Consider the following 25,639-nt stretch of genomic DNA (forward strand, 5'->3'; position numbering starts at 1 on the left):
TAGTCAGAATGATGGAGGCTGTGGATAGAGAAACAATTCTGCAAGCAGCAAGGTTAAAGAAGAAAATCACATGCAAAGAAGCACCCCTCAGATTTACAGCAGACCTATCAGACGAAACTCTCCGAGCCCGAAGACAATGGTGGGACAAAGTGAAAAAAACTCAACGAAATGAACGACTCACAAAGAATACTTTATCTGGCTAAACTCTCACTCAAACTCAAAGGAATCATACACTATTTCTCGAATAAACAACAGCTCAGGAATTTAATAGACTCAAAACCAAACTTAAAAAAAGGACTAAAGGGGCTGGCGCGATAGCACAGTGGGTAGGGCATTTGCCTTGCACACGGCCGACCCAAGTTCAATTCCCAGCATCCCATATGGTCCCCTGAGCACCGCCAGGGGTAATTTCTGAGTGCAGAGCCAGGAGGAACCTCTGAGCATCGCCAGGTGTGACCCAAAAATCAAAAAAAAAAAAAAAAAGGACTAAAGGGGCTATTGTAAGTCAACAAGAACCCCGCAAGAACAACCAACCCCACAGAAAGATGAAACAAAACCCCATAACAATAATCTCAATGCCAATGGCCAAAATGTACCAATTAAGAGATACAGAGTGGAAAAATGGATCTGGAAACTAAACCCAACATTCTTCTGCCTGCAAGAAACACACCTGAACAGTCAGAGCAAATAGAGACTCAAAGTCAAAGGGTGGAAAACAATCCTGCAAGTAAACAACTCCCTCAAAAAAGCTGGGTGGCAATACTAGTATCGGATAACATAGATTTCAGGTTGAAAAAGATTAAAAAGATTAAAAGGGACAGCGAAGGTCATTTCCTATTTATCAAGGGATATGTGCAAAAGGAAGAAATCACACTCTTAAACTTATATGCACCTAATGAGAGACCAGGTAAATATTTAAAACAACTCCTAACAGACTTTAAGGAGGACATCACTAACAGCACAATAGTAGTCCTAGACTTCAACACTGCCTTATCACCTCTGGATAGATCGACAGGGACAAAACTCAGCAAGGAAACACAGACTCTGAAGAAAGAAATAGAAGAGAGAGGCCTAATAGACCTATACAGGGCTTTACAGCCCAAAAAGAAAGAATACACATTCTTTTCCAGTGCACATGGAACATTTTCCAAAATAGACCATGTACTGGGGCACAAAACATACCTCAATAAAATCAGAAAAATAGAAATTGTATCAACTATCTTCTCAGACCATGATGCACTGAAGATAGAAGCTAATCACACACAGTCACAAAGAATCAAAATAAACTACTGGATATTAGACAGCTCAGTGTTGAACAATGAGTGGTTCAGGAAGGAAATCAAGGAAGAAATCAAGAGATACCTCGAAACAAATGAGAATGAAGACACGAGCTACCAAAACCTATGGGACGCAGCTAAAGCTGTGTTAAGGGGAAAATTTATAGCTCTACAAGCATTCCTTAGGAAGGAAGAAAGGGCTTACATAGATAGCTTGACTTCACAGCTCAAGACCTTAGAAAAGGATCAGAAAAAGGAACCCAAACCAGACTGAAGGAAAGAAATAATAATAAAAATGTGAGCAGAAATTAACGACATGGAAACCCAGAAAACAATCCAAAAGGTCAATGAAACCAAGAGCTGGTTCTTTGAGAAAATAAACAAGATTGATAAAACACTAGCAAGACTCAAAAAGAAAGAGAGAGAGTGAGAATCCTAATAAACCGAATCAGGAATGAAAAGGGGGACGTCAAAACAGAAACCAACGAAATTCAAAAGATCGTCAGAGACTACTTCGAAAGTCTGTATGCCACGAAACATGAGAACCAAAAAGAAATGGATAAATTCCTTTATTCCTACAATCTCCCAAGAATGAACCAAGAAGACCTGAAATACCTGAATAAACCCATTATATCAAGGAATTTAAAAGTGTAATCAAAAATCTCCGCAAAAACAAAAGCCCAGGCCCAGATGGTCTCACTGGCGAATTCTTTCAAACATTTAAAGAAGACCTGTTGCCAGTTCTCCTCAAGCTTTTCCAGGAAATTGAAAAAACAGGAACTCTCCCAAATAGTTTCTATGAAGCACATATCTTCCCTAATACCAAAAGCAAACAAAGGCACCACTAAGATAGAAAATTATAGATCAGGGGCTGGAGCGATAGCACAGTGGGTAGGGCATTTGCCTTGCACGCGGCCTACCCGGGTTCTAATCCCAGGGTCCCATATGGTCCCCTGAGCACCGCCAGGGGTAATTCCTGAGTGAAGAGCCAGGAGTAACCCCTGTGCATCGCCGGGTGTGACCCAAAAACCAAAAAAAAAAAAAAAAGAAAATTATAGATCAATATTCCTGATGAACACCGATGCGAAGATCCTCAACAAAATATTAGCAAATAGGACCCAACAACTTATCAAAAAGATCATACACCATGACCAAGTGAGATTCATCCCTGGGATGCAAGGATGGTTTAACATTCAGAAATCAATCAATATAATCCATCTTATCAAAAAAAGTAAAGATAAAAACCATATGATCATATCAATAGATGCAGAGAGAAAGCATTTGACAAGATCCAACATCCGTTCATGATGAAAACCCTCACCTAAATGTGTTTTGGTGGAACTTTCCTCAAGATAGTCAAAGCCATCTACCACAGCCTATGGCAAGCATTATCCTCAACGGGGAAAAACTAAGGGCCTTTCCTCTAAGATCAGGCACAAGACAAGAATGCCCACTCTCACCACTTCTGTTCAATATAGTACTGGAAGTACTTGTGATACCTATTAGACAAGAAAAAGAGATTAAGGGCATCCAGATCGGAAAGGAAGAAATCAAACTCTCACTATTTGCAAATGATATGATACTATATCTAGAGAAGCCTAAAGCCTCTACTAAGAAACTCTTGGAAACAATAGGCTTATACAGTAAAGTTGCAGGTTATAAAATTAATACCCGGTGTGACGTCCCCTCAACCCGCCCTTCTGCGACCCAGCCTGCTCCTCAGCCCTGAGCACCCCAGCCTTCCTTCCCCACCAGACTGCTGGCTGAGTTGCTGGCACACTGACCCCAACCACCGAAACTGTTCTGTCTTCCGGCCCAGGGGTGTGATGTCCCCTTGACCCGCCCTTCCGCCACCCAGCCTGATCCTCGGCCCTGAGCACCCCAACCTTCCCTCCCCTCCAGACTGCTGGCTGAGTGGCCGGCACACCACCCCCAACCACTTGACCCGCTGTCAGGTTGTGGGAAAGGGGCGTGACCTAATTGTCAAGGGGCGTGGCCTAGTCAAAGTGGGCGTGGCCTCTTTTATGGCCGGCTGCCACTTACGCGGCCACAGACATTCTCCTCAACCTCGTGTCCGAGACTAACATCCTAGCTATTCGTAAACAGTAGGACAAGAAAACACAAGACTTCACATAAGAATTGAAGGATCATCTGAGTGGGAGGCCAGGTTCTAGAAGGGGGAAATAAAAAGGCAACCACCATTGACTGAGCCATCCACAATCCTTTTTCGCAACAAGAGGGAACAGGGATACTGATCTTCAAGGTCCCTCTTCGATACCACCACAGCAACATGAAGAAACAGTGCAGATCCCCACCGCAAGCAGAGGACGATGAAAGGAGTTCAGAAACCTCAATTGACGTTTCCTATAAATTTGAGCTCTCTGATTAAAAAATTCAGAGTTGAAATCCTCAAGATTTTCAATGAACTCAATGCAAAGATTGACAACTTAAAGGAGGACCTGACAGAAACAATACAATAGACAGCCGACAAAATACAGAAAGAAATGAGAGCAGAAATAAAAAACCTACAAAAAGAAATGAAGGATTTGGTAGATGACTCTCTGGCGCCCTCAACAATAGAATGACTGCAGCAGAAGACAAAATTAGTATGCTTGAAGATGAGCTGCAAGAAGCCTACAGGCAACAACAAACAATGAAGAGACCTCAAAATAGCTCTAGGGCGAATCAGAGTCCTAGGGCATGATTTCAAGAGGAACAACATTAGAATCATTGGAGTACCAGAGGACAGGGAACAAAGCCCAAAGAAAAAGCCACAGTCAAACAAATCATTGCTGAAAAGTTCCCAGAACTGGACAATGCAGGCATCCAGATTCAAGGCGCTCGAAGGGTGCCACCTAAAAGAGATCCTAACAGAAAAACCCCAATATGTATCATAGTTACAATGATGGACGTCATGGATAAAGACACAATACTGCAAGCATCAAGGTTGAGGAAGAAAATCGCATACAAAGGAGCATCCCTTACATTCACAGCAGATCTATCAGAGGAAACCCTCCAAGCCTGAAGGCAATGGGGGATATAGTGAAAAAAACTCAATGAAATGAACGCTTCACCAAAAATACTTTATCCAGCTAAACTCTCATTCAACTCGAAGGAATGATATAATATTTTAGGGATAAACAACAACTCAGGAACTTCATAGATTCAAAACCAAACCTAAAAGGACAACTAAAGGGGTTATTGTAAGACAAGAAGAACCCCTACAAGCACAACAAACACTTACACAAAGATTGTGCAATATCCCATAACAATAATCTCCCTTAATGTGAATGGTTTAAATTCACCAATTAAGAGAAATAGACTGGCAAAATGGATTCAGAAACTGAACCCAGCATTCTGCTGCCTGCAAGAAACACATCTGAGTAGCCAGAACAAACACAGACTCAAAGTCAAAGGATGGAAAACAATCCTGCAAGCAAACAACTCCCTCAAAAAAGCTGAGGTGGCAATACTAGTATCCAACAACATAGACTTCAGGTTGAAAAAGATTAGAAGGGATAGTGAAGGCCACTTTTTATTAATCACGGGATATGTACATCAGGAAGAAATAACACTCCTAAACGTCTACGCACCCAATGAGGGACCAGATAAATACCTACAACAGCTGCTAAGAGACCTTAAGAAGGACATTGTGAGCAACACAATAGTAGTTGGAGACTTCAACACCGCGCTATCACCTCTGGACAGATCAAGAAGATTAAAACTCACCAAGGAATTACTGGCTTTGAAGGAAGAAATAGAAGAGAGAGGGTTACTAGATCTATACAGGGATTTATATTCCCCCAAAAAGAAATACACATTCTTTTGCAGTGCACATGGAACATTTTCCAGAATAGACGATGTGCTGGGCCACACAGCATACCTCAACAGAATCAACAAGATAGACATTGTACTAGTTATCTTTTGAGACCATGATGCACTGAAGATAAAACTTAATCATGGACAGATGTAGAAAACCAAATCAAACACCTGGAAATTAAATAGCTCGATGTTGAACAAAAAGGTACCTGGAAACAAATGAGAATGAAGACACGAGCTACCAGAACGTGTGGGACGCAGCTAAAGCTGTACTAAAGGGAAAATTTATAGCTCTGCAAGCATATCTCAGGAAGGAAGAAAGGGCCCACATAAATAACTTGACTTCACAGCTCAAGACCTTAGAAAAGGACCAACAAAAGGAGCACAAAACAGGCAGAAAGAAAGAGATAATAAAACTTAGAGCAGAAATTAACGACATGGAAACATCTAAAGATAATCCGAAAGATCAATGAAACCAAGAGCTGGTTCTTCGAGAAAATAAACAAGATTGATAAACCCTTAGCAAGACTCACAAAGAAAGAGAGAGAGAGAACCCTTATAAGATGAATCAGAAATGAAAGAGGGATATCACAATAGAAACCAAAGAAATTCAAAAGATCATCAGAGACTATTTTGAAAATTTGTATGCCACGAAACAGGAGAACCTAGAAGAAATGGATAAATTCCTTGACTCCTATATTCACCCAAGGCTGAACCAAGAAGACCTGGAGTACGCGAATAGTCCAAATAATATCAAGGAAATTGAAATGGTAATCAAAAGTCTACCCCAAAACAAAAGCCCAGGTCCAGACGGATTCACTAGCAAGTTCTTCCAAACATTTAAAGAGGAACTATTGCCTATTCTTCTCAAGCTTTTCAAGGAAATTGAAGAAACAGAAGCACTCCCAAACAGTTTCTATGAGGCTCATATCTCCCTAATACCAAAAGTAACCAAAGACACCACAAAAAAAGAAAACTACAGGCCAATATCCCTGATGAACACAGATGCGAAGATTCTCAACAAAATATTAGCAAAATAGAATTCAATAACTCATCAAAAGATCATACACCACGACCAAGTGGGATTCATCCCGGGGATGCAAGGATGGTTTAACATCCGGAAATCAATCAACATAATCCATCATATCAACAAAAGAAAAGATAAAAATCATATAATCATATCAATAGATGCAGAGAAAGCATTTGACAAGATCCAGCACCCGTTTATGATGAAAACACTCGCCAAAATGAGTATAAAAGGGACCTTCCTCAATATAGTCAAAGCCATTTACCACAAGCCTACAGCAAGCATTGTCCTCAATGGGGAAAATCTAAGAGCCTTCTCTCTGAGAACAGGGACGAGACAAGAATGCCTACTCTCTCCACTTCTGTTCAATATAGTACTGGAAGTACTTGCAATAGCAATTAGGCAAGAAAAAGATATTAAGGGCATTCAGGTAGGAAAGGAAGAAATCAAGCTCTCACTGTTTGCAGATGATATGATACTATACCTAGAGAACCCTAAAACCTCTACCAAGAAACTCGTAAAAACAATTGACTCATATAGTAAAGTTGCAGGCTATAGAATCAATACCCAAAAGTCCATAGCTTTCCTATATGCAAATAATGAGAGAGAGGAAAATGACATGAGAAAAGCAATCCCGCTCACAATTGTGCTTCAAAATATCAAGTACCTCGGAATCAGCTTAACAGAGGAGGTAAAGGACTTGTATACTGAAAACTACAAAATGCTATTTCAGGAAATAAAAGAGGACACGAGGAAATGGAAAGACATCCCCTGCTCATGGATTGGAAGAATTAATATTGTCAAAATGGCAATTCTCCCCAAGGCATTGTACAAATTCAATGTTATCCCTATAGGGACACCCTTGACATTCTTCGAAGAAGTGGAACAAGTGCTCCTGAAATACATATGGAACAGTAAGCCCCGACACTAGCTAAAGCAATCCTTGGGAAAAAGAAAATGGTAGGAATCAACCTCCCCAACTTCCAACTCTACTACAAAGTGGTAGTCATTAAAACAGTCATTGGTACTGAAACAAAGGCAGGGCTGCAGACCAATGGAACAGGGTTGATACTCTGACATACACCCCCAAATATATGATCATTTAATCTTTGATAAGGGAGCAAGAAATGTGAAGTGGAGCAAGGAAAGCATGTTTAACAAATTGTGCTGGCAAAACTGGACAGCTACATCCAAAAAAATGGGCTTAGACTTCCACCTATCACCATGTACAAAAGTCAGATCAAATGGATTAAAGACCTCCACATCAGACCAGAATCCCTAAAGTACATTGAAGACAAGGTTGGCAAAACCCTCCACGACATTGAAGACAATGGTATCTTCAAAGTTGACACGCCACTGGCCAAGCAAGTGAAATCAGAGAAAAATAAATGGGATTATCTCAAACTAAGAAGCTTCTGCACCTTAAAAGAATCAGTGACCAAAATACAAAGACAATCTACAGAATTGGAAAGGATATTTATGCAGTACCCATCCGATAAAGGATTGATATCAAGGATATACAATGCACTGGTTGAACTCCACAAGAAGAAAACTGCCAACCTGATCAAAGAATGGGGTGATGAAATGAACAGAAACTTTCCCAAAGAAGAAATCCAAATGTCTGAGAGGCACATGAGAAAATGTTCAACATCACTAATCATCAGGGAGATGCAGATCAAAACAACAATGAGATATCATCTCACACCACAGAGACTGGCCCACATCCTAAAAGACAAAAGCAACCGGTGTTGGCGTGGATGTGGGGAGAAAGGGACTCTCCTTCACTGCTGGTAGGAATGCCGACTGGTTCAGCCCTTTTGGAAAACAATATGGACAATTCTCGAAAAGTTAGAAATTGAGTTTCCATTTGACCCAGCAATACCACTCCTGGGAATATATCCTGGAGAGGCAAAAGGTATAGTAGAGATGGCATCTGAATTTCTATGTTCATTGTAGCACTGTTTACAATAGCCACAATCTGGAAAAAAACAGAGTGCCCAAAAACAGATGACTGCTTAACTCTGGCATATCTACACAACGGAATACTATGTATCTGTCAGAAAACATGAAGTCATGAAATTTGCATATAAGTGGATCAACATGGAAAGTATCATGCTGAGTGAAATGAGTCAGAAAGGAAGAGACAGACATAGAAACATTGCACTCATATGTTGAATATAAAATAGCTGAGAGTTACAAGCTTGCAATGATGCAATTTCTGGCAGATATTTCTCTGGATTTAGTTAATAAAATACTAAAATACAGAAATCTAAAACTGTGCAGCCGCTAGTGTGGCCACTCGACCTCATATATCTTCATTCTCAGCAATGGAAAACAAATTATCAAATGCTTCCTTTTCAGCAGGTCGACTTTAGGGGGGAGAAACTCCAAACAATAATAGTGAGTTTTTTGTTGATATATTGAATGTAATCAAAGTAAAGGGAAAGTAAAGTGAAATTTACCAGTTACACTGGCGGGGTGGGTGGCTGTGGTGGTGGGGGCTGGGGGGGAGGTATACTGTGATTCTTGGTAGTGGAAAAATTGCACTGGTGAAGGGATGAGTGTTCAAGCATTGTGTAACTGAGACTTAAACCTGAAAGCTTTGTAACTTTCCACATGGTGATTCAATAATAGAATAAATTTTTAAAAACCAAATAAACTATAATTTCATATGTAAAAAAATAAAATAAAATCAATACCCAAAAATTTATGGCCTTCCTATATGCAAACAATGAGATAGAGGAAAGAGACATGAAAATAGCAATCCCATTCACAATCGTGCCCCGGAAAATCAAGTAACTTGGAATCAGCTTAAGCACGGAAGTAAAAGACCTCTACAAAGAAAACTATAAAATGCTACTCTATGACATAAAAGAGGACATGAGGAAATGGAAACATATACCCTGCTCATGGATAGGGAGAATCAACATTGTCAAAATGGCAATACTCCGCATAGCATTATACAGATGCGATCCCTTTAATGAAACCCATGACATTCTTCAAAGAAATGCATCAAGTAATCCTGAAATTCATGTGGAACAGCAAACACCCATGGATAGCTAAAACAATTCTTGGGAAAAAAACAATGGGAAGCATCACCCTCCCCAACCCTAAATTTTACTACAAAGCAGTAACATTTAAAAAGCATGGTACTGGAAAAAAGGCAGAGCCGCAGACCAATGGAACAGTGTGTAATTTCCCTACACACAACCCCAAATGTATGATCATTTAATTTTTATAAGCGAGCAAGAATTGTGAAGCAGAACAAGGAAATCCTCTTTAACAAATGGTGCTGGCACAACTAAACAACCACATGCAAAAGAATGGGCTTAGACCTTGACCTGACACCATGCACAAATGTCAGATCAAAATGGATTAAAGATCTCAACATTAGATCACAAACCATAAGTTACATTGAGGACAAGGTCGGCAAAACCCTCCACAATATTGAAGATAAAGGTATCTTCAAAGATGACATGCAACTGGCCAACCAAGTAAAAACAGAGATCAACAAATGGGACTACATTAAACTAAAAAGCTTCTGCACCGCAAAAGATACAGTGACCAGAATACAAAGACTATCTACAGAATGGGAAAGGATATTTACACAATACCCATCAGATAAGGGGTTGATATCAAGTGTATATAAGGCACTGGTTGAACTCTACAAGAAGAAAACATCCAATCCCATCAGTAAATGGGGTGAAGAAATGAACAGAAGCCTTCCCAAGGAAGAGATACGAATGGCCAAATGGCACATGAAAAAGTGATCTATATCTCTAATCATCAGGGAGATGCAGATTAAAACAACCATGAGATACCACCTCACACCACAGAGACTGTCACACATCCAAAAGAACAAAATCAACCGCTGTTGGAGAGGATGTCGGGAGAAAGGGACCCTTCTACACTGCTGGTGGGAATGCCCACTGGTTCAGCCCTTTAAGAAAACAATATGGACGCTTCTCAAAAAATTAGAAATTGACCTCCCATTTGATCCAGCAATACCACTGCTGGGAATATATCCCAGAGAAACAAAAAAGTATAGTCGAAATGATATCTGTACTTATATGTTCATCGTAGCACTGTTTACAATAGCCAGATACTTGAAAAAACCTGAGTGCTCTAGAACAGATGACTGGTTAAAGAAACTCTGGTACATCTATACAATGGAATACTATGCAGCTGTTAGAAAAAATGAAGTCATGTACTTTGCATATAAATGGATCGGCATGGAAAGTATCATGTTGAGTGAAATGAGACAGAAAGAGAGAGACAGACATAGAAATATTGCACTCATACGTGGAATATAAAATAACAGAGTGGGAAACTAACACCCAGGAATAGTAGAAACAAGTACCTGACGGTTGACTCCAAGGCTTGAAAGCTGGCTTCACATTCTGGGGAAAAGGCAGCTCATATAGAGAAGGGAACACCAAGTAAAATGTTGTTGGAGGCCATGTGGGGGGAAGGGTGATGCGTCTGAAAGTTGGCTAGAGACTTAACACGATGGCCACTGAACACCCCTATTGTAAACCACAACACTCAATTGGAGAGAGAGAACAAAAGGGAATACCCTGCCACAGAGGCAGGTGGGGTGGCGGGAGATGGGATTGGGGGGTGAGAGGGATGCTGGGTTTATTGGTGGTGGAGAATAGGCACTGGTTATGGTATGGGTTCTCGAACATTGTATAAGGGAAACACAAGCACGAAAATGTATAAATCTGTAAGTGTACGCTCATGGTGATTCGCAAATTAAAAAATAAATTAATTTTTAAAAAAGAAAATAATACTCCACCACCAGTGGTGGTGGAGAATGGGCACTGGTGAAGGGATGGGTTGTCGAACTTTGTATGGGGGAAACATGGGCACAAAAATGTATAAATCTGTAACTGTGCCCTCACGTTGACTCTCTAATTAAAAATAAACTAATAAAAAAAAAGACTAAACATCCTGTGTATCTACTGAATACACAAGAATACTATCATATGTATATAATAGTGTTCTCAATATACACAATAATGTACACAATAGTACATAGTAATACTGCTAATAGTACTCTTAATGATTGTGTATGTGCTCATGGACAATATCAAAAGTTAATTGTGTCTCAGTAATTTTGTGTAATTAAAATTGTTAATAATATACTTTGATATAAAAAAAGAAAATAATATTAATCAGTTTGCATGTCCTCTTGCATGGGTATTTAAAATGAAAAAACTGGAGGGCCAGAGAGCTAGGAGAAAGACACTTGTTTGGCATGTAAACTACTTGCTCCAATTCCTATAACTTTATATAGTCCCTTAAGAACAATTAGGAGTGAGATTCCTTTGGGCCCGGCTGCGGATCGAGCATGATAGAAGAGCCCAAAAGAGCGCCCTTGGACTCCAAGCATCCCACTGAACTAATTCCGGTATGGGATCGGAGACCCCACGGCGGGCTGCGAGAGTGGAAACCGGGCATTCCCCAATTCTTTTAACCTCTCTCTCTCAACCCCTTCATCCCGAGCACAGCGCAGGGTCCACGGCTTTCTGAGCGCAAAATGGAGACGCTGAGCCTCTCTCTAGGTTTCTCCATCTTATGAGCACCATAAAAGGGTAAAAGTTTGTAGTGATGTTATTTCTGGTTGTACTTTCCCTGGACTTTATACAGAAACCCAAAACCGCTCGACCTAATGTCATCTTAGCATCAGCAATATGTAATGGTTCCTTTTTAATGGGTCGGACTTTTGTGGGAGATCCTAACAAGAATAGTAAGTCTTTTGCTGAAATATTGAAGGCAATCAAAGAGGTAGCCATCTCTCTAGACTGAACTAAGCTATATCCCCACGCCGGCTGAGAAGAAATATCCTTCTTTCTCGGGAAGAAACACGGCGTGGCGTCAACCATAATGTGATGTCCATTAAGCAAACAGACCTGGTGGCATGAGAATGGGATATAAGGGGGAAAATTATGTACATGGAACAGCGGGACGCTGCTGGAATATCGAGCCGGAGCCGATACCAGCACAATACCTTTGGTTCCAGAAACTGCTTGCAGACACTCTACAAGACTATCAACTAAGCCAGAGTCCCACGCCGGCTGATGATGGGAAATAACCATCCTTTTCGGTTTTTTTCCCTTTGTCAGGCAGCGTGGCGATTACTAAACAGGCGTGAACTCGGTGGCACGGGGTAAGGGGGGAAAAAGAAAAGTTATGTAACAAACAGCGGGATTTAATATCTCTATATTCTTAGCAATGGAGAACTATCAAATGCTTCCAGGGCAATAGGACTGTCTTTTTCTTTCTGGGGGGCAACGGTAGTGAGTTGTGTGTTGAAACATGGAATGTTATCAAGATAAAGCGTAAACAAAGTGAAACTTATCACTTACAAGGGTGGGGACTGGGGAGGTGGGAGGGGGCGGCAGGTATACTGGGGGGGTTGGTGATGAAATATGGGCACTGGTGAAGGGAAGGGTGTTTAAGTATTGTATAACTGACATAATCCTGAGAACTATGTAACCCTCCACATGGTGATTCAATAAATTTTTTTTTTAAAAAAAGAACAATTAGGAGTGAGTTTTAACTCCTTGATTAAGGAGTTATTATCTATATTTCAGAAGTGCTTTCCATGCCTCTGTAAAAGTAATTTGTCACAAACTCAGATGTTACCAACAAAACTGAAAACTAAGACTGCCATGATTGGAGAAAGGTGTGTGGAAGGAACCTAGGGCCAGTGGTAGAGAGATATTGGCATTTGGATGGAAGGTAAACTTATATTGCAATACATGATACCAAATTAAAAACAAATCTATTTTATTAAGCAAAAACAAAAGCACATTGTGACTCAGTTCCCACCATGACCGAGATCTTCACATTTCTCCACTTCTGTCTTTTGAACCCTCCATTCTTCTTGCCCTCTGTCCCCTCCTTCTCGGCCACTTCACTTCAGCAATACCATCCCAACTATTGGGTTTGCTTGTTCCTTTAGCTATATTTATTTATATTACACAACAAATGAAATCATTTGGCACTTTTCCTTCTCTGTTCAGACTTATGTTGCTCAGCACTATGCCTCCCAAGTCTATGCATATTTCTGCAGATGGCAGGATTCCATCTTCTCTTAAAGATGAGTGGCATTCCATTCTGCCTGCATCAGTTCTCACCAGTTGGACACTTGGATATTCTCAGATCTTAACCACAGTATTTAGTGTTGCTATAAATATAGAACTGATATGTCCTTTTATTTTATTTTGTATTTAATTAATATTGTAGTTGGGGGTCACGTGATTAGAATAACATTAGTGTTCATGCTTTTGATATACATATGTACTGCCCCTCCAGTCTTAGTTCTCAATTTTGTTGACTGGAGTAAAAGCACAGCAGGTAGGGTGTTTGCCTTGCATGCGGCCGACCCAGGTTCAATTCCTCCATCCCTCTCGGAGAGCCCAGAAAGCTACCTAGAGTATCCCACCCGCACAGCAATCTGGAAAGCTACGCGTGGCATATTTGATATGCCCAAAACAGTAACAACAAGTCTGTTACAAGTCTGTTACACAATGGAGACATTACTGTTGCCCGCTCAAGCAAATCGATGAACAACTGAATGACAGTGCTACAGTGCTACTTCCTTCCCTATTTTGGTTCTTATCTACCATAAGAGGATCAAAATCCTTTAGATCCAAAGGATTTGGGGAATATGTAATGAGGTATTCAACTGCCCCTCCATTACCACAAAAGGGCTAAAAATTTAGTGTTTTTGTATTCTTTGGATGGTTACCAAGTAAAATTGCTGAATCATATGATAGTTTACTTTTAGCATCTTAAGAAACCTCACAGTTGTGTGTTAAAAATCCGTGCTGATTTTCAAAAGGGCTGGACCAATTCACATGCAAACCAACAATGTGAAGAGGTGCCCTGAATATATCTATAAATTCAGTGCATTATTAGCTATGTTATCTTCTGTGTACTTTATAGTTTGGAGTAAACTTAAATTCTTTTTTTTTTAGTATATTTTAAATTTGTTGTATACGGACTTAGAGAGTAGTTTTAGTCTTTTGCATCTGACTGCCTTATATTCCTAGCACTACTTACTGTAAACACTTTTTCTTTATTGTGTGGTTATGGTTCCTTTCTCTGGTTGTCAACTTATAGATTTCAACATATGTCAGTTTATTTCTGTACTTCAATTCTATTCTATTGATATGTGTGTTTATGTTGGGGCAGAGCTGTTGAACCACACCCAGCAGTTGTTTGTTGATGATTAGTTGTGTGCTTATTAATTTTTAATACCAATATCATGAAGTTTTATTAGTGTTAACTATGATAAAATTTAAACTATACATTAGGCATCAAATAGATTTACAATAATAAAATAGAAAATTTGCAACAACAAATGTTCTATATAATAACAAAAGTTATATAAAAATGTTTTTTCTTTCTCAAAGTACCTTTTTGTAGATATTGTTCTCAGATCACAGTTGACAGTGGGCAACTAGAATCTTAGGAAGCAAAAACACTGATAAGAGGACTGATATATTATTTAAATTTCTTTAGAGAAATATTGTAATATGGAAAAAGAGAACATCTTTTTTTTCTTTAGAAAATTAACACCCATTGTTGGCTAAAAACACATGAGAAAATGCTCTACATCACTATCATCAGGGAGATGCAGATTAAAACAACCATGAGATATCATTTCACACCACAGAGACTGGCCCACATCAAAAAGAACAAAAACAACTGGTGTTGGCATGGATGTGGGGAGAAAGGAACTCTCTTTCACTGCTGGTGGGGATGTTGACTGGCTCAGCCCTTTTGGAAAACAATATGGATGATTCTCAAAACATTAGAAATTGAGTTTCCATTTGACCCAGCAATACCACTCCTGGGAATATATCCTGGAGATGCAAAAAGGTATAGTAGAAATGACATCTGCGCTGTATAGTAGAAATGACATCTGTGCTGTAAACAGCACTGTTTACAATAGCCAAAATCTGGAAAAAAACCCGAGTGCTCAAAAACAGATGACTGGTTAAAGAAACTTTGGTACATCTACACAATGGTATATTATGCAGCAGTTAGAAAAGATGAAGTCATGAAATTTACATACAAGTGGATCAACATGGAAAGTATCATGTTAAGTGAAATGAGTCAGAAAGAGAGAGACAGACATAGATTGCACTCATCTGTGGAATATAAAATTGCAGAGTAGGAGACTAACACCCAAGAGTTGTAGAGATAAGGACCAGAAAGTGTGCCCCACAGCTTGGAAACTGGCCTCACATGCTGGGGGAAAAGGTAGCTCAGATAGAGAAAGAAAGGAACACCAAATAGAGGGTGTTGGGAGGACCCATTTGGGTTGGAAGATGCGAACTAAAAGTAGACTATAGACCAAACATGAAAGCCACTCAATACCTCTATTGCAAACTACAACACCCAAAAGGAGAGAAAACAAAAGGCAATGCCCTTCCACAGAGGCAGGGTGGGGTGGTGGGGGATGGGGTGGGGGTGGTGAGAGGGATACTGGGATCATTGGTGGAGGTGAATGGGCACTGGTGGAGGGATGGGTAAACGATCACTGTATGAGTGAAATGCAAACACAAAAGTTTGTAAGTTTGTAACTGTACATCACAGTGATTCTCTAATAAAAAATTTTAAAAAAGAAAACTAATGTCCATTTCTTAACCAGTGGTGACTTGGTTCTTTCTAAATCAGCTCCACTTGATTTCAGAACCTTGTCCAGCTGGGTGCGTCCTGTCCTCTCTTTTCTGCTGAACGTCAGTAACTCAGGGTGCTGTTTTGCATTAGTCATAACAAGTGCCTGTGTCTAGACTTGGGAGGGTGCTGGGTTTTCCAACCACAACCTGAAAGATGTTGTGGAGACAAGGTTTTGGGGAAAATGAGTTAATATGCCTTCTGCCACTAAAGAGGCAGATTTTTAGCTGAATGAGGACTCAGAGCAAAATGAATTAGGTGTCTTTGTCCAAGTAAATACTGGCCATTTATCCACAACATGAAAACCACCTTACAATTCAAAAAACATTGGCAAGCACTGAAGGGGGAGAGACCTTATTGAGGGTGCTTTCAAGCCAGAACTGAGGTGGCATAGGCAAAGCTGTGCAAGAACACTTATCCCACCTCATGTCTGGCACACAACATTGCTTCTGGTCTTGTTTTCATGTATTCCACATTAGCAAAACAAACCTGAATCAGAGACCTCCCTGTATCTCATTTTGCCAGCTAAGTCCTGATCATTAATCACTGACTAACCCCATTACCTAAGGTAAGTATCAGAGCTGACTGGACACTAGCTGACCTTCTCCCTGAACTATAACAAGTGACACATTAATTTTTCTTATTAATTCTGTTTCAAAACTATTCGGAGACTAAGAAATCCAGCAGAAAACCATCAAGCCCTAGAAAGCAGGAATTGAACTGCAAATAAAAAGCATAAAAATTTCTTAGAATAACATCGGCAAACAATTTCATAGGAAAAATTAGTTTTGATTCCACATATGAGTTAACAGATTTAGGGAAAAATTGTCTTGTCAGCTGAATACTCCAAATATTACCATTTCTATTGAGAAGATGCATTCTGAAGTTGGAAAAAAATGTTTCTTTTTTACTTTATCCAATCTCTGTAACTTAATTTGGACAACCAAAGCACTTGAGTTTTGCCTTTTTTTATATATTCCTGAGAGACTCTTATGGATCATGAACACATTAATGAGAAGTGTAGTAAGCATTCATCTAAATATATTTACCCAGGTAAGTGTTACTGAGCACCTTCCTTGTCTTAGGAATAAAAGTAAATTTTGTGTAGCCCCATTCACTCTAAATGCAGTAAGAAGGAGAAACTGACAAATAGGTGAAAAGTATTATTAATAAACCAAAATTCTCTTGAGTCGAAAGGAATAGGGGAGATCTGGAAGATGAAATTGAAGATAGCAGTTGAGTTGAGCTTCTGAATAGAAAGCATTTAAGAGGTATAAGAAGGGTGGACAGGTAAAAGTGCATTACAGAAGGGAGATGCACAATTATTAATGTTGGTGAACCTTCAGAGCATGAATGCAGATCCTCAGAGATTTGGGTATAGGTGTAGACATGGTAGAAGAGCATTATGCCAGATAGTGGAATAGTAAGGAATTTGAGTCAAGTCATGGAGTCTTCAATGCCAGAATCAGATGTTGAATGTGAACCCTGGGGAACAATGACAGATTTTGGGTGAAAGACTGATAAGAAGCATCTGTTTTAAAAATGTAGTATTTTCTCTTATTTCATAGCTTGTCTTTTATTTTTCTAATTGTTTCTTTGGCTGTGCAATGAATTTTTGTTTCTACTTATTTCTTTTTAAAATTAAATTTATCACTTTTAGTCATTGTTGGAAGCTGAGAGTGAGAATGGCAGGAATTGACTTAGTGCTTCATATGTGTAAAGTGCTGCCTTCCAGTGAGCTGCAGAGTCAACACCACAGATATCAAGTTCTGCTTTTCTGATTATGCCCTTGGTGCCATATCAAAAATATCTTTGTCAAGACCAACATATAGCTTCTATCTGTGTTTTCTTGTAGCCATTTTAAGGTTAAGAATTGAAGATATTTGGTTTAATATTTATCAATGAATCTGATCATACAGTTTTCATAACACAATTTATTGAAGACTCATTTTTACCATTTAATATTACTAGTACACTTTTCAAATACTGACATATAAGTAAGTTTATATAAGACTCTCTATTATGTTTAGTACTCTGTAAAGTTCTACCAGTGTCTTGTATATACTGGATATTAAGCCGCTATCTGATGGGTATTGGGTAAATAATTTTTCCCATTTTGTGGGCTCTTTCTGTATGTTAGTCATTTTCTCTCTATATTTTTTTTCTTTTTGCATCATACCCAGCGATACACAGGGGTTACTCCTGGCTCATGCACTCAGGAGTTACTGATAGCAGTGCTTAAAGGACCATATGGGATGCTGGGGATCGAACCCGGGTTGACCACATGCTAGGCAAATGCCCTACCCACTGTGCTATTGCTCCAGCCCCACTGTTTCTTTTGATGTGCAGAAACTTTTTAATTTAATGTAGTCCCATTTGTTTAATGTAGAAACAAGTATTTGTTTCTAATTGCTTGGTCAGTGGTGTTTCATCCTTAAAAGAATCAAAAGAGGACACTAGGAAATGGAGGCATACCCCTGCTCATGGATTGGGAGGATTAACATCATCAAAATGATAATACTACCCAAAGCATTGTACAGATCCAATGCAGTCCCTATAAGGATACCTATGACATTTTTTAAAGAAATAGACCAAACACTCATGAAATTCATATGGAGTAATAACATCTCCCCCCCACCACAAATAGCCAAAGCAATCCTTAGGAAAAAGAAGATGGGTGGCATCACCTTCCCCAATCTCAAACTGTACTATGAAGCGGGAGTAGTTAAAACAGCATGGTATTGGAATAGAAACAGAGCCACAGACCAATGGAACAGAATTGAATATTCTAACACAGCCTCTCATGTATACGATCATTTAATCTTCCATAAAGGAGCAAGAAATGTGAAGTGGAGCAAGGAAAGCCTCTTTAACAAATGGTGCTGGGAAAACTGGACAGCTACATGCAAAAGAATGAACTCAGACCTCTGTCTAATGCCAAGCACAAAAGTCAGATCAAAATGGGTTAAAGACCTCAATATCAGACCTGAATCCATAGGTACATGGAGAAAAATGTAGGCAGAATCCTCCATGAATTGGAAGATAAAGGCTTTAAGGATGAAAGAAACACCAACATTAAAGTCTTTCACACAGACCAAGATACAAGTTACCATGCTCAAGCCAAGTCCAACATAGATTTCTTTCTTTTTTTTATTTTTATTTTATTTTATTTTATTTTATTTTATTTTATTAAATCACCGTGTGGAAGATTACAATGCTTTCGGGCTTAGGTCTCAGTTATACAATGCTGAAACAACCATCCCTTCACCAGTGCCCTTATACCACCACCAAAAAAAAAAAATCCACACAGTACACCTCCCATCCCGCCCCCCCACCCCCTACCTTGTAACTGATAAGTTTCATTTTACATTCTGTTTACTTTGATTACATTCAATATTTCAACACAAACCTCACTATTGTTATTAGGAGTACCCCACTAGATTCAGACCTACTGTGAAGATAAAAAAGGTCACGCGGCCGCAGTAGCGGCCGCGCGGTTTTGAATTTCTGTACTTTAACAAGAAGTCCAGGGAGATTTCTTCCAGATATTAGATAATTGCAGGCTTGAAAACCCAATCTGTGGTCGTCTTAATATGGCGGCCACCGCGCCCTTCATCCCCGGAGAGAAAGAGGCGAGAGAGAGAGAAATACCTTTCCCGTCCTGGGCGGGCACGGGGCCGAGGCTTAGTTCTCAGACTGGAGACATTCTGCCATAGATTTCTTTCTGAAGAAGATTCTGACATTTACCTAGGAAACAAGAACCTCCATGCTTCTTTGTATGTGAGCATCCTGGTTTTGACTCTGGAGCTTAAAGTGCCAGTGGCTGGGTGCCAAGCTTGCTAGGGAGGCTGCCAAGAACGGGAGTGGAGTATTTGCTGACGATGAAAGACAGCAACTGTTCAACCTATTTTCTTGATAGCTCAGAACCTAGAATAAAATAAATTAAATGGTTTTAGTGATGAGAGGATATTGGAACTGCATTCTAAAGCTAGCAAAGCCAAGGCATCTATTTAAAGTGAAGTCATGGAATCATTGTTTGATAAGGCATTATTGTGAGCTCTCATGGAAGGAACCAAGCTTAGAATTGGACAGTCAGGATTTGCATGTAAGTGTCACCAGATGCTGATTGATTAGGTGACTTTGGACAATCTGGACTTCTTTTAACCTATATGTTCATCAGTGTAATGGTCTGAATGTGTGACTGTCATATTCAACATATGAATATATACTAAATCACATATTGAAAACTTTATGCTGAAGACAATGGTATCAGGAGGTACATGAAATTTGATTAGACCATGAGAACTCCTCATATAATAGAACCCAAGTTTTTCTAAGAGGTCTAGAAATGGCTTAATACCTGGGAGGGCATGTGAAGTCTGCCATTTTATTGACACACTGATCTCAGATGTCTTACCTCCAGAACAGTAAGAATAAATTTGTGTGGATTAAAAATCACTTACTCTCTGGTGTTCTGTTATAGCAGGCAAACTGGACTAAGAGGATGAATAAACTTTTCCTGATAATGTTCACCTCCATGATTTATCATATGGTCCAGCTGAGTTACCACATGGAGCAAGTTACCTGGCACTTAGCCTACCACCAGTCATTTAATGTGAGCTAAGTAGACCTTCCATTAGTTAGTTGGACTAAAACTGTGAACTCAGTCTTGCTCTCACAGTCCTAATGTTAACAAGTTTTTAAAAAAGAAGCAATAACTGAATTCTCTTAGCACGTGACAGTTATGACTTTTAGATCAAGACAGAGGTCTCCTGACTGAACTTTGTGCTTTAGAGAACCAATCCTGGGCTTCTCCAAATGAGCATTCTTAGCCCTTTCTATCATTGCACAACCCTTTGGTGTACGTAGACTTTGGAACTGTCAGTGTTTGCAGCTTGTGCAGATGTAGATCTAGACAGGAAAGTGTGTCCTTGAATCTCATATGTGAGGCCCACGTATTGCAGGGTCAGCCGTGGTTGAGAAAAGAGGATGGGGAAGGGGCATCCATGTTTCTGGATTTTTTATTCTGAACTACCAGAGGATTATGGAATACCTCAGTTTAGATGTAGAGAGGAGGGAACACCTTTGGTTTGATAGGTTCTTCCCTATCAAAGCAAAGTAGGTGGACCTATTTGCATAGTCACCTTGGGGCACACTGTTAGAGAAGCGCTTAACAGAATCCTCCCACTGAGCATTTGTCCTACTGCTTCCCAAGCTAAACATAAGTTTATCTTTACTGACTTTGTACAAGGTGCATTCCTTTCAAGGAATATACTTTTATCCACTGCCTTAGCTCATCTCTAGACCAAATCAGAAGTAAGTATTCTGTGAATCTGAATCCATCCAGCCTTTTTGTTCAGTTTACTGAATTCCCCAGGGACCTCTGGAGATTCATGCTAGAACACTTGAGTGGTAAGCAGAGGCTAATTGTACCCATGCTACTGTGCTCATCATAGCACAGAAATCTTGACCATAAAGTCTAGTGGCATGCTTCTTTGGAGAGTCTGAGAGCAGCAAGACTGGGGGGAAACTGTCCAGGCTTGAATGGTTGCTCTGATCCTTGAATTCTCAGCAAGGATTAAGGGAAAAAAGATATGCTCTTACTAATTTTCTGAAAGTGTTTCTGGAACTTGCCACTGCCTAGGCTAGAGTTTACAGTCTAGTGGCATTTATCTTTGAGTGATACCATAAACTGCAAAATTTGATCTAGATGTCCATGTACCCTCCTGAAGAGAATAAATTGGGAAAATTATTGAATCTCTGAGATTAAAATTCATTACACAGGGGCTGGAGAGATAGCACGCTCATAGGATATTTGCCTTGCATGTGGCCAACATGCGTTTAATCCCATCACTGCTTATGGTTCTCTCAACTCCAATCCCTTCCAGGAGTAATCCCTGAGCACATAGCCAGGAGTAAGCCCTGAGCATTGCCAGATGTGATCCCCCAAACAAAACAAAAGCATTCTTTAACTATGAAATAAAATATAGTTCTTTAACTTAAAATTTAATTTTAAAATATATCCTATTTATAGTATATAGAATGACATAAATGTGAATGATATATTATGAAATATATAAAAATGAGGAATTTTAAAACATTCTAAGATAGTGATAAATTTATTTATTGCAACTTCTATGATTCTATTGAGACTTTTTCAGGTAGGCTTTGAGCTTGTTTTTTGTAGGATAACATAGCCTCAGGTAGTTTAGGTTTATTGGGTTACTCCCATCATGGTGCTCCCATTCCTCTTTGTTTATTTATAGCTTCTTTCTTAGTGTTCTGTTGACTTGTAAATATTGTTTTTCTCTTCTCCTTGAGTCCTTTGCATAGTTTATTCAGAGCAGTGTCCTTTTTGTATGGACACAGGAAGACTTAGCAAATGCTATGCTTTTAAAACCTGGGAGTCATTTGACTCTACATGATATTTTCCTCCTGGGCATATGTTCTCTCAACCTAAGCCTCAGCTGCCCTTACTTCCTAGCACCCCCAAAAGCAGGGTCTTGACGAGGGACGAGACGGACCCAGGGCAAGCATTGAATTGTGTGCTACCCTGGCATCGAGATGGGCCTGGCTAAAGTGCCTAATGCTTAACTATAAGTTAAGAGCTTGATCATGGACAAATGTCATGATCCAAGCAGTGATAACTAGATTTGGACCCTGCTAGGGTGAGGAATGATTAATCTGGCCTGAGTGCTGTGGTCTGAGTCTGTGGCAAGATGTTGCCAGGAGAGCTGCCTTGAACACCTCAATGTATCTCTTGCTATGTCCATACAAAAATAACTAGTATTGGGGCTAGAGTGATAGCACAGTGGGTAGGGCGTTTGCCTTGCACACGGCCAACCTGGGTTTGATTCCCAGCATCCCATATGGTCCCCTGAGCACTGTCAGGGGTGATTCCTGAGTGCAGAGCCAGGAGTAACCCCTGTGCATCACTGGGTGGGACCCAAAAAGCAAAAAAATAAAATAAAATAACTAGTATTAAGATGTTAATGTTTGGACTAAGGAAAGGAAGAAAACCTTAAGAGTGAGGAAGGGCTTTGGAATGCCCTGCCCTCAGGAAGGGCTTTCTTATGTTGATTTTGCTACCTGGCTGGATGTAGCCTAGAGGGCAAGGTGGGAGAGACAAGTAGGAGGAGAGACTGGAGAAGAAGAGAGGCTGGAGTGAATGCAGAGAGAGGTCAGAGCTGGGAGTGCGGGAGATGAGAAAGATGGAAGATTGAATAAACGGCAACTAATCAGCAACCAGCTTGGTCCTCGTTCTTCCCTTGCCGGTCCTTGGCCAACGGCCGTCCCGATCCAGCCCATACACAGAGGTTCCAGAGCACTGAGCGCGGGCAGTGAGACAGAGCCACCCGAGAGCCCAAGAGTGCACACGCCCCTTGGCGTGCTTTAGTTTTTCACAGTTTTCCTAAACTTCCCTGTACTTGCACCTTCCTGTGTCTTTGCTCATATTTATAATGCTTAGAACATTGCTCCTCACTTCCTCCATCTGGTAAATTTCTGCTTGACACACTTCATAAATACCCATAATGCTCACCTGCCTTCTGCTTTGCGCTCCTGTTTTTTTCCCTCATGGAGTTCTCCTTTGGCTCTCATATCATTATGGTTTATGGTCCCACCTGTCCCTTTTCCAAACTATTGGGTACTATCAAAAAAGGTTTTTTTGATTCTTATATACATAGTAGATTATTTGGTATTCCTAAGAATAAGGTTTGGTAAACTGGGTCTTGGAGAGTTGTTGAGTCTCTCAGGTCTAATGCCTCCAAATCAACATTCAGATAAATATCATTCTTTTGCGATTTGGAGTTTATCACCCCATTCAAGAGTTATTTTGTTTTGTTTCAAAGTTTCAGCTGGATTGGGTCCCAAGCCAGGGTCTTGGATCAAAGTATCTTAAGAGTATTTCTGATTGTGGCCATATGTGTGTGTCTCAATGAGCTGTCCATTGATGAAAGTAATATCGGGGCAGTGTAAGTTGGGCATCATATTCTATATAACTAAAGAGACTTGGCTGACTCTTATGCTGACCCCAATTACACAGGTGTAGCCTTATTCAACCCACTTTAAAGGTCTTCATGAATCAATTCACCATCATTATGGTGGGTGATGTCATTTCTTCTTAACTTCTTTCACTTTATTTGTGATATGTATCTCACTCAGAGTCAGTGAGGTGGTATTATATGCTCTGTGGATATACTGAAACTTAAGGAGCAATTTTAGTTATGTGACCATGTTTGTTATCTTCAGTAGAGGGTTGGTATAATATTTAGGTGTGACACCATGATACTATGTGACAAAGAGAAGAAAAATAGGTGATTCAGTTGATTTTGAATTTGAAGAAAATAAAGCTCTAGTCAATAAACATAAACATGCATGGATAACATTGAACATGTTGGTATCATTAGATGAAGGGCACCTATGGGAGGATTTCCCCCCACATCCTTTCCAGAAGACTACCTCTGGGTCTTCAAACTGGGCAAGCCAGAAGCAATCAGCAGCAAATCATCTGAAGCATCAGTAGTGCACCACCCCCATGAGGTATGGGGATTGATGGCAAACACCTTCCTCTTCCTCTAGCACGGCAGTACTCATGGCACATGTTCTCTACTGTATGTCAGAAGCCCCCAGTGTCTAAAATTGCAATCTGTTTGCATTTGAGTTAGCATTATGATTAATTTTTAAAACCTTTCTCCATTTATCAAGAGTCAGTCTACTCTTGGTGACTTGATAGTTTGTGACTGGCTGACATAGCAGTATAATTACAAAAATCTTTTTGAGGGTAGGGACAAAGACTTTTGCCACATGTGTCAGAGACACTGAGTTGCATTGACAAAGATCAAAATTGACAAAATTGCCAGGCATAAAAATTGACAAAGGATTTTGAACTCTATTTTCTTCATCCCATTAGGAAGGGAAACTGAACTATGACTTTCCAAATTCTAAACGTCTCTCTCCCGCAGTTCCTCTCCAGACCCTGACAAAGCATACTTCATAAGGACAAGGCAAGTAACTGAGACGCACAACCCTAAAACCAGAAAGTTATAAAAGCCAGTTGCATGATCCCCAAGTGGGAATTTGCAGTTGCTGCCACTTGTAGTGGTCTGGGTTCCCCTGTTGGAATATTCACTCTTGCCTGGGAGAAATAAACCCATTTTTTGTACATCAGTTCCTTTGTGTGATTCTTCCTGTGTTTATGGGCAAAAGCCCACCAGCTGTGGGGATTATCCTGCTGACAATTGCACTCTTGATTGCTTCCTTTCTTCCCAGCCTCACTTTTCATACTTCTGGCTTTTTTTGAATATTCCCAACTGAGCTACCTCCAAACAAGGCTTTGTCCTGGGGTCTGTTCTGGGAAGGAACTCACACAAAGAGAAAGGAATTACTATTTATGTAAGACAAGATATATAAGTCTTTACTTTATGAGTGAAAATTCAAACAATGCAATATAAATAGGCAAAAAGCCCTCAGCTCTCCTTAACTTGACCTGTTTCTTTCAGACAATTTAGTTTTGGGGTAAGTTTTCTCAAAGTGCTTATTTTTCTTTATATTATTATTTTTTTCACAGATGAAGAATATTATCACTCATCTAATAAATTGAACTATTTGTTATTTACTGGCAAGCTAGAGGAACCAGGCCCATATGTTTGATGACAGCTTGACAAAGCTTAGTTAAGAACTCACACCAATGAATACGGTGTTGTTAGCCAGAAAGCAGGCATTTAATTTTCCATCTAAATATATGCACTACAGCACAAAGATATATGAACTGAATCTTGACCTGACAGTACGAAGACTTTTCAAGGTTTTTAAATTTGAG

Source organism: Sorex araneus, chromosome 3 (genome assembly GCF_027595985.1).
Source record: "Sorex araneus isolate mSorAra2 chromosome 3, mSorAra2.pri, whole genome shotgun sequence".
Lineage (NCBI taxonomy): Eukaryota > Metazoa > Chordata > Mammalia > Eulipotyphla > Soricidae > Sorex > Sorex araneus.